This window comes from Sinocyclocheilus rhinocerous, unplaced genomic scaffold (assembly GCF_001515625.1).
Source record: "Sinocyclocheilus rhinocerous isolate Xijiao unplaced genomic scaffold, SAMN03320098_v1.1 scaffold1063, whole genome shotgun sequence".
In the NCBI taxonomy this organism is placed as follows: Eukaryota; Metazoa; Chordata; class Actinopteri; order Cypriniformes; family Cyprinidae; genus Sinocyclocheilus; species Sinocyclocheilus rhinocerous.
This window is the reverse complement of record NW_015625586.1, coordinates 69,187-79,887: the sequence shown is the minus strand read 5'-3', so window position 1 is coordinate 79,887 and position 10,701 is coordinate 69,187. Positions and strand designations below refer to the sequence as shown.

The following is a 10,701-nucleotide window of genomic DNA, read 5'->3' as shown; positions in this document are numbered from 1 at the left end:
ATCGTGATGTAGGTATGTGGGGGCGTGTTAGAACGAGCCGTTTTAGGTAGGCGTGGCTGACTCTTAACTTTTATAAAGAATATCTCTTTGGATTTGAGACTGTAGTCTTTGCAACTTTACAGATCTTCTTTATGCACCAAGAGCTTGTAACACTCCAAAGAGAAAGGAAAAATTTAAATCGCATCATATGACCCCTTTAAAATAGAGAAAAAGTCATTTTAAATTCTAATAATATTTCACAGTATTTTTGATCTACTAAATGCAGCCCTGAGTATTTTGAAAAACAAAAAAATCGTACCTACCATGAACTTTTGAATGGTAGGCTAGTATGTCGCTATTCTCAGAGCCGTTGAGAAACTCACTCGTTTCTCAACAGCTCTGGCTATTCTGTATGTTCAGCCAGCCCTTTTGCTCACTCTGGATGAGTACAGTTCTTGGAGAGAAGGGAGGGTTGTACCAATGATTCGCTCAGCAGTCCGGACTACACTCTGTAGTCTTCTGAGGTCAGATTTGGTAGCTGAGCTGAACCAGGCAGTTATAGAAGTGCAGAGGACAGATTCAATGATGGCGGAGTAGAACTGTTTCAGCAGCTATATTCAGCAGTATACGTTCAAACAGCACCACGTCTGACCACGCATTTGGAATGTGAAAAAATAGAACTAATAATAAACATGACAAGAACTACATATACTACAGTTAGCGAAATCAGGACTGGCATTTACATGGTCTTCCTGTAATAAATGGCCCCGAATAGTTGCTCTGTGGGGGCATTTTATCACCCAGTGGAACAAAATTAAGCGATTAAGTTACGTTTCAGTGGATCGTTAAAGGTCATTCTTCCTAAACGAATCTCATCTGCCTTCACGCAAATGGTAATTACTGAGTGTTTATCTCTCTCCGTCTACCTGTCATTACCCCAGCCATTCTGCTCTAAAGGTTAAAAAGAGATAGATAGAGAGAGAGAGAGAGATCTCGCATTGGACATTGCGCATTGACCTTTTGTCAAGGTTCTTTGATTAGTGGTCCAGTTGTTTGTTAGGTTTGCAGTAATGGCGTTTATACTTTCAAATGTTTGCACTTGTGGAGACCGGTGACTCAGGAGGACTGAGAATAAATCAGTTTAAACTCTATTATGCTTATGTAAATTGGAAAGGAATCAGGATTTTATTTGTGTTTTGTTAGCTTTTTTTTTCACCCCCAAATCCATAATACAGCATTACAGTCGTTGTAGTTCAAGTATATTTTATTCCTGGCAAGCCCTCTGCGAAGCTGCACTGATTCTGACATTTAATACATTGGCTTTTCATGAGTCCCTTCCCTTCATATTTCTGCATTGTGGTATTAATGAATACATAGTTATTGCATGAACATGCTACTATTTGAAGGGAAAGAGGATGTGAATGAAAGCAGGATTATGGATCGAGGACTCTTGTTTTATCCGAAAGCAACATTTTAAAGTTAAAAACACCTTAATGATAGATTGGTTTATTACAAACATGCAGCTTTTCACTTTACAAGACATTAATTGATGGACTGGAGTGTTGTGGATTACTGTGATGTTTTTATCAGCTGTTTGGACTCTCGTTCTGACGGCACCCATTCACTGCAGAGGATCCATTGGTGAGCAAGTGATGTAATGATAAATTTCTCCAAATCTGTTCTGATGAAGAAACCAACTCAACTGCATCTTGGATGGCCTGAGAGTGAGTAAACATTCACTTTTTGGGTGATTCCTTTAATATCAAGAGAGATCTGCTGCAGCCTAGAAAACAGAAACATGTATAAATATGCCTTGCATTAATATACACGTCTAGATAAACATAAGGGACACAAACACATCCACTTATCGTCAATGAAAACTAAATCTATGCCCTCTGATTCTATCCCCCCCCCCCCAAGCGGTGTCTCTCTGGGAGAGAGAATATGCTGAATCAAAGTTTTCATCTTGCCAAGATGGAGTCCATCCAATGCAGGTTGTTTATCAGCTGCACCCAAAGAGCTGCGCAGGGCAACTGTGCGTTTGAGCTCATTGCTCGCGTCTCAGTAATTTAATTGTAAAAACAAAGTGTTTCCTATACAATACTGACCACACACATGCAGTTGATATTTGTATTAACTACATCACATACTATAAATAGTAGCAGCAGTAAATCCTTTTTGATATACAATTATTTGTGAATTAAAGTATGCTGAAGTGTTGCTAGTATGTGCTGCATGTGCATTTGTGTGTGTGTTACCTTGAATTATATATTTTTAATACAATTCAACTATACACCCTGTGCTTGTCTACTACAGTATGCAGTGAGACGAGCCCAATCCTCATGGCTGTGAATGTAATTGTGTGGTTTAACCAGCAGGGGGCAATATTAAACTATTCAATACGGCTGCACTGAACACTCATTTAATTAACGTGTTTAGGAGATAATGCAGTAACTGCACCAATTTTAATTAAAACCCATAAAGAATGAGTCTGCAGAGAGAATGTGCGGAAAAGACACTTAAAGGGGGAAAAAATATGTTATGCTCCTTTACTTTATTTGTATACTTCAAGGTGCTTGAATAAACATTACTACTACTAATAAGACTTTCGTGCGATTTTAGTCAAATATCAGAAGCATGTCACTACATATATGCTCTCTATCATCTCGTCTAACCCGTAAAACATGCTTTGACCCTAGTCGTGGCCGCAGCCGTTTGATCACAGCTTGCCTCCATCCGCATGCTGCGTGCGTGTCCAGCCTGGATCCGGTTTGCACGCGGCTCTCCGCCCGTCTCAGTTGACGAATCGAACATGTTTTTTCCGTCTCCGAAGAACGGATCGAGGACATGAGAAATAAGGGTCGCAACACTGCCAAAAGAAAAAAAAAAAGGAATCTCCCTCAAGATCTGTCCGTTTCCCAGAGCCGCACTCCTAAGCCGGTAAAAGTGCTGAGCAGATGAAGATGAAGTCTGCTCAGTGGCAAACGCCTAAACAACACCACTGGATTTACCTCTGCTATTATCATAGTATTATATTTGCATAATAAGTATCTATATTATAGCCCATTTTAACCCACACTTGCTAAATTAATAATAGATAATATATCGTGATATCAATTTTGGCCATATCGTCCAGCCCTAAGATAATCTATTTGCTGAAGCTCAAAGGAGATTATATATATATATATATATATTGAACTATTTAAAGGTTTACTTTCTGACCAATACAATTCCATAACCTTTCCAAAGGTCTGTGATTACTGTATAATTTAAAAAATATATAATTATGATTCATACCAAGTCGTAATGAATCGTTACGACCGATTTGTGAATCGCTTTGACTAAACAATAAGCGACACAAAGGAACAATTATTTCACAGTTGTAGTCGTATTACAAGATATGCAAGACAAAACGGTGCAAGATTTCTCAGCAGAGAATAACAGCCAAAACTGCGTACATTCTCATGTTTCCATTATTTTTAATACTTAATTTCCAGGATTTATCAATGCACAGTTTTAGTTTCCTTGTATTTAGAGGTTTTCTGCATCCGTGGGAACCCTTGTCAGTTCCATTAGAGCTGTACTCACAATGTTAAGCTCCGTACGCGCGCTTCAGCAGCTCAAAGTAAACTGTTTTTCTGCGTTATGTCCCTCGACTCAAGTCACGCGTAAACCCAATCAGCAGTCCTCGCGCTCCCCTAACCGTCTTTATATTTCATAGCCCCACCCCCGCCCACAGCGCATATATTAAGCCTTTTGCACGTCTAAAACAATAATTTGCCTTTTAAAAGTGCACACGGCTTTTTAACCTACCTACCTTACAGTTCCTTGCATGAACTACGCGACTTTCTCACCAGTGAAACAACACCGGAAGCGGGCGGTTAGAAGTGCGAACGAGTAGATGATGGGAAGTCCGACTCATTTCCGCAAGTCGGCTCTTTTGAACAGTTCCTTTAAAAGAACAGATTCAAAGCACAGTGATTCCTTACGTCATGACGTAATTGCGCCATTACGTAGTCTCAGCTTGATGTTAAATCGTACCAGTACAGCCAATTGTAGGTTATAAATTACTTACCTTGATTAAGTTTTATTAATGAAAGGGTTCAATGGAGTCTTTTTAAATAGACATGTTTTATGTGTCCCAGTTCAGTTTTTTGTTGGCTTTATTCGACTCATAAAAACAAAGTAATTTAGAACCTAAATATAATTTGCAGTTACATTAATGCTAATGTTTCTTGAAAGTTTTCACGTTTTGATAAAACCATATTTTTGTATGTGTGTTGATAAAAATGTCACGCATAGCCTATATATTTGTAACATTTCTACTGTTCTCTTTTAAAATTAATTTACTTTTCGCTCCTCTTGCTACCATCAGTTCTCGGTTCATTACGAATCGGACAGGTCCAAAAGCGTCTCAATTCAGTGATTTGTTGACTCGAGAACTGCTCGGACCCGTTAAAGTCCGATAAGTGAAAGAATCGTTATAGGGATTTAGTGAAACGGTTCGGACGATTCATTAGTGCGATTCGACTCAAACGAACGATTCGTTCACGAATCGGACATCGCCAAGAGCGAGCGAGCGAGCGAGAGAGCAAGAGGAGGGGTGAAAGCACATGAAAAACTGCGTAACCCACTGCTGGTTGAGATAGACGGGGCAGAAAGGTTGCCTTTCTGTGTCGTAGGCGCTATCTGGAGCTTTGCTGCACTTTTATGCGAAACGACAGCGGACTGAGAAGACCTGCCGAGGTATGTTTCTTGCGCCTGTGCGCTTTCAGTGTGTCTTAATAAATGTTGTTTGTCGATGGCAAATGTTGTTGTTTTAACAGCATAGTTGTTTATAAACAAATGTCCACGGTTGATCTTGTTGAGGCTCCACTGGGCTGGACTTTTCACGCTTAATTGAAGCTGTTTACGTTGCTCTTAGCGCTTCCAAAATATATGACATGTCTAATAGACTCTTATTTAAAAGGTTCCTGTTCAGTTCAGACAGTGCGCGTTTGCCACCGGTGTTTCGCAAGCCCCAAGCTCTTGCACCCTGTTTTTTTTTATCGGATCAACAGGCAGAGAGTCCAGCCCCCCTCCAGCACGCCTGTCAAGTCTCACGGACAGTCCAGCTCACATTTCCAACTCCATTCCAGTCCAGCGAACGCAGCTCCATACTTCTGCGCCTTTGACCGGTTCGCGTTTGAAGTTAATTCTGACACATTAAGCGCTCAGCGGAAAACAAGCGCACTCTCCGGGCGAATGTTTTCGCTAGGCTGTTGAATTTACCGTTATGAGGGTATAACTTGAGTGATAGTGCGGAGCTGTCAGCAAGCAGCACTTCTCTTGGTCTCGTGGTTCCAGAGCCAAATGGGTTTCAGTGGGTGAAAGTTTATTACGTTAAGAGTTAAAGATCGAGACAGTTCACTCGCCATGATACAGTACGGTTTTGACTGGAGATTTAAATAAAGCAGGAGTGTGTTATTAAAGCCATACCTCTTGCGAAATTGTGAACTGTCTTTCCGTTTTGAGGTGCCACATTCATTTTGGCCACGCGACTGCCACTGCAAAGAAACAAGCAGATCACGAGAAAGGCGTGCGCGCACGCTCATTTAGACGAGCTTTAACCGTTATGTTAAGAGCAATGGGTATTTTATAATTTGCGAATCTGAGTTTATTAGTCCCTGACACACAGGACAGTTGCAGTTGCCTAGTAAGAAAGTCGAAGGCATGTTCTCTATTTTCCCCTTTGATATTGTCTTCCACAGCAGATTCTTTTATCTCCCATCATGCAATTTAGTTTCCGTTCAACAGTGTCAAGTGTGTGCATGCGTGCGCTTTTGTGCAATCATATAGGCTGTGTAACCTATACATGTGCGTTGTACCTATGTGATTTTATTAATGGGAACACGTTGCTTTTTAATATGCCCTTAAAATCTACAGAACTCATATTTCCGCTAATTAGCCTATGTATTTTTTTTAGATGTGTTATATCCTATAGCCTAATAGATAGAAAAAATGGTGTGTTTTCTGTGGTAATTTTGTGATTAATGAGAACTATATCTTAACTGCAAGCTTATTATGAGCGCATGTTGAAAATGACCAGAGAACTAGCTACTGTAAATGTTAACGCCTCCTGACGTTCAAACCCTTGATTAAACTATTAGACATGATTGCAATTTTTTCCAGTAGTATTGTAATGTATCATATTGCCTTATGACTCGCATGTAACCAGAGGAAGAGTAGAAATTAAATTGATCAAGGATCGTCGCAGAAAATTCGCACGCATGCGCAGAGCAGAGGAGGGCGCTGTAGAGCGAACGTTCAATTATTTTGTTCAGTTGCGTATGGATATTATTTTGATCAAATTGAACTCTTCTTAATATGTTTAAAAAGTGTTCTTAATCGCGTGTTACACTTATTGGTGTGGCTTTTATTTGATATCTTGCAAACAGGTTATTTTGTTTCAATCAGAAGTTATATTATTGGTAAACTGCAGGCTACCTAGTTTAGTGAGTGATTAATGACAGTATAGTCATCAAATAGCTACAGTAACATTGTGCGATGCAGGAATCACTCAGATTTTCAAATAAATGTTTTCATAGCTAAATACACTTTAACATGGTCAAATGATTGAATGTAAGTATCATTAGTAATTACCAATAACATAACCACATATATCTGTTAGATATGAATCATTATATGAAGTTCGGGAAGGGATTTGATGCATGACTTCCGATTCCTGTGTATGCATTAATAAATGACAAGGAACAGCCTATCTGCTTAGTCACATTTTGTTGCGATAAAGCATTGCCTACTGGAAATACATAATACATTAGCAGTCGTGTTGCATTTGGTAAAAATTGTACTAGTGTTACAGTGCATCAAACTGTAATGTCATAAATTGATTAAGTTTGATTTTTAGCCTAGTTTGGAATATATTACATAAGTCTTTTATTTCACTTTGTGCCTTGTGTTTTGTTGTAGCTCAACTGGAGGAGGCTTATGAAGTTTGTGTTTGCATCTCAAGCGGGAGAAATGTGGTTCTCGATGAGCACTTAAGAGCCGCTTAAGTAGAGTGTTTATGTACTTGACCAGTGTCAGTCACTCATTGATCTAACGCCGTACTAGCTTTACTTTAAGATGTGTTTTCAGTTGGCAGTAATTTAGCATCGGAGGTGATTACTTAAGACCACACAAGCTTGGAAACAGCTGGCCTGTCATGACAACAAAGAGTAAACAAACAAATTTGGGGGCAAACATACAAATTTGTGGGTGTTTGCAACAAGAAATCTGTATATGGTTTAGGCCGACCCATTTGGTTTCTTTCAGTAGGGTACATAAAAGGTAAAAATGTATTATTTAAAAGTTTCATTTATTATTTAAATGTATTAACTTGAGTGTTTTTAATTCCTTATTTCCCTACTTGCATTTACATACTGGATAATTATGTTTAATGTGCTATAAAATAAGCTTTGGCCCTTAATGTTTGTTTAGCTATTTCTACACCTGCAGACAAAAGGGACAGATCGTTTTCTCGCTCTCTTAATTAAGGTGTCTTTACACAACCAAGTTAAGGCTCATCTATGCTTGCTCAAAATTGTGTGTAAAGACCCAATGCCTCATAAAAGCCGGACTAAATTTTGCCTGCTCTGACCCACCAAAGTATACTCTAAGAATCAAAGTAGTGTATAAAGATGCAATCGCTGAGTAAATGCATTTATGCCACCTCTGAGCAGCATTATTTGGGTAGTCTGGGTAAAGACACCTTAGAAATTCTTTTGTGCCACCTGTGCAGCGTAAATTTGGCATAAGTTTGTATGGGTCAAGCAACACTGCAAAGGAGGCACAGAAGATGATGCTCAGAGATAGCTTAAATGCATTTACACAGCAATTACATACTGTATACTTTGATATTAGGGGCTGAGGTGGGTCTGAGCAGCCATAATTTAGTCTGACTTTGATGAGGCATTGCGTTTTTGAATTTTGAGCAGGCACAGAGCAGCTGAGTAAAGACGCCTTTAGTTAGTGTCTCTTCCCACGACTGGAAGTCAAACACATGTTTGGCAAAATTGTTCGGCCAACCCTGCCTGTGAGAAATCAGGAATGTAGAGGATTTGGTGTGGGATTAGAAGGGAAACTCTGGTAAACCTCAGGTCTGTTGAAATATCACATTTCATAAATAAGTGAACTGGAGGTGCATTTGAACATTTAGCCCTGTTGGCACACCGTGTGTTTGTTTAGCTGGACTGTACAACCTAGGTTGACCTGTGCTGCCAAAGTTTGTGCGGTTGATGCCCTCTTGTTGCAGTCGACACACAGCATTTGAGAGGGTTGGCTGGGACGTGATTGCTGTGCAGGGAATACGTTCAACATGTTGACTGGCACACTGTGTTCAGAAGGAGAGGAAAAGATAGAAAGGCAGAGGGAGCTGAAAGAAGGCCTGTAAACCGAAGTAGAGGGCAGAGTTGTGTTTTTTTATTTGGTTACACATATATTTGTGAATTTTCTTGGAAAGCTCTTCTTTAACGAGCACCTGGAAATGCGAGAGCGAATCAAAGGTCTGTGCAGCACATTTGGCTAGTTTTTTTGGATTGTATGCCTATGCTTAATGGTTTGCATTTTTTAACCAACATCAGTGGTCATGTACTTATGTTGTGATGCATAAAGAAGGGCAAGCTTATTGTATCGATTATACTATAGTTCATAAAGTCAGGCATGTGCTTCATTGCAACTTTTCCAAGGAAAGACTTACATTTACTTCATTTGGTCTGCTTTAAACGTGTTCTGCTTTGAATAAGCATACAGGTGACACCATCCCTAAATGACTAAGAAGAAGTGACTTTAGATTACAAGGCCAGTCAGTCTTGATCTGTGCCTTGATTCTGTATTTCAGATTTTTATGGCATGAGAGTTGTTGCGTAGCCTGTGTGTTTATGCTTTGTCTTGTGGGATTTGTGACTCTTATGAGCTGTGGTTCAATTTAGTAAAACATGTACAGCTTAAATCAGTGTGATTAATGATTGTCTGTTCAAGTGACAACGTCTAGCTAAAAATACACATTGTGTTTTGTCAGTATTTAATATATAATACTAAAGTTTGGAAGTGATAGGATTTTTTTTATGTATTTGAAAAAAGTCCAACCCATTCAACCCTTCACTAGTGCTGTCTCTCATCGTTTTGCTGGTTAGCCGCTGGTCTGCCTGTGCGTCTTCATGTGTTTTGGAGGAGGCGTGGCTTTGGAGAATGATTCACCGGGAGGCTATTGCTAGCCTCTCCGAAATTGCCTACCCTACCTTTATTATACTATAGCAGAGGGGATTTGCTACCATTCAGACATGACCATTAGTAGACGATGGGATCTGGCTTGTAATCAGCATTCCAGTTCATCCCAAAGGTGTTTATTTGTAGTGCATTATGGATGCCAGTCAAGTTCTTCACTTCAAACTCTCTAAATAATTTCTTTATAGACCTCGCTTGTTGTGCAGAACAGAAAAAGGCCATCCACAAACTGTTGCCGCAAAGTTGCAAGTGAGTCATTGTATCCTGTAGCTTTAAGATTCAGTGGGCCTTGTCGGCGCCGATGGCCTCGTGGGCAGCGCACCGATATGTAGCGCCGTTGCGCTTCGGGTGTCCCAAGTTCGAGTCCCAGCTCGTGGACTTTTCCCGATCCCACCCCCCTCTCTCACCCACTTCCTGCCAAACCCATTATTTAGATGTTTGTGTCCACATCCTTTTGGCCATGAGGTGTGTATACAGTATGCATGTTCATGGAGCACTTGCTGTGTTGTTCAAACACGTAATGAATCAAAAGTCAGAGATACTGAAGAAATGAAAGTAATGGAAATATAGCGAGTGCTAGAGCAGTTTCCTCAATTCTTGTTCAGTCAGAAACTAGTACTGTCATCGATTTATGCCGTTTTAGAGCAGCTTTATTTGAACATACTCAGTGTTGTATGTGAAATTTATGTGAAGGACATCAACTAAGCTGTAATCACTTAAAGGGGTCATATGATGCGATTTCAATTTTTCCTTTCTCTTTGGAGTGTTACAAGCTCTTGGTGCATAAAGAAGATCTATAAAGTTGCAAAGACTAAAGTCTCAAATCCAAAGAGATATTCTTTATAAAAGTTAAGAGTCAGCCACGCCTACCTAAAACGGCTCGTTCTAACACACCCCCACATACCTACGTCACTATGTGGGAAGATTTGCATAACACCGCCCAAATGTTCACGCAAAGAAAGAAAGCGTAACTTTTATTCTCGCTGTAGTATTGTTGCTGCCGCCGCCATGTCGTGAAGGCGCTGTGTGCTTCGTTGTGAAAGCGAAACTACTTTGTCTGGCCTTCCAAAAGGGGACGATATCTGCTTCGTCATGCCTAGAGCTGATCCATGCTGGTCGCTGAGGAAATACATCAACTTAGTGCTGTGGATCACCGGCACATTTTATGGAGGACTGTTTACTGATCCTGGGAGAGTAACGTTAGAATAAAATGCCGGCAGTTCTGACTCACGTAAGTACGTTTTCATTTAAAGGATTTGCCACTGATGATTCAAACGCGAGTTTTGGGCAGTAGAGTAGCACTTGTTGTTTGTAATTTCTCCGTTCACAAATGCAGTTTTATGTTTACGCGGCGCGATGCAACACAACGCATAAAAAGACAGTATAAGTCATTATAATCAGTAATTATGTCCCCACTGGATGCAACAAATGCCTCGTTTGTAATGGGTTTTAACGTTT

The 10,701-nt window shown here is 40.0% G+C and overlaps 1 protein-coding gene across 1 annotated transcript in view; it reads left to right on the top strand.

Annotated features, from left to right (window-relative positions):
• The first annotated feature begins 4,553 nt into the window (after positions 1-4,553).
• The window catches only part of LOC107754117 (signal transducer and activator of transcription 5B-like), a 62,123-nt gene continuing 55,975 nt past the window's right edge, over positions 4,554-10,701 (top strand). Inside the window, exon 1 of the mRNA XM_016570441.1 lies at positions 4,554-4,725. The gene's annotated coding sequence lies outside the window, so the exon portion shown is untranslated. The remainder of the gene's footprint in view (positions 4,726-10,701) is intronic.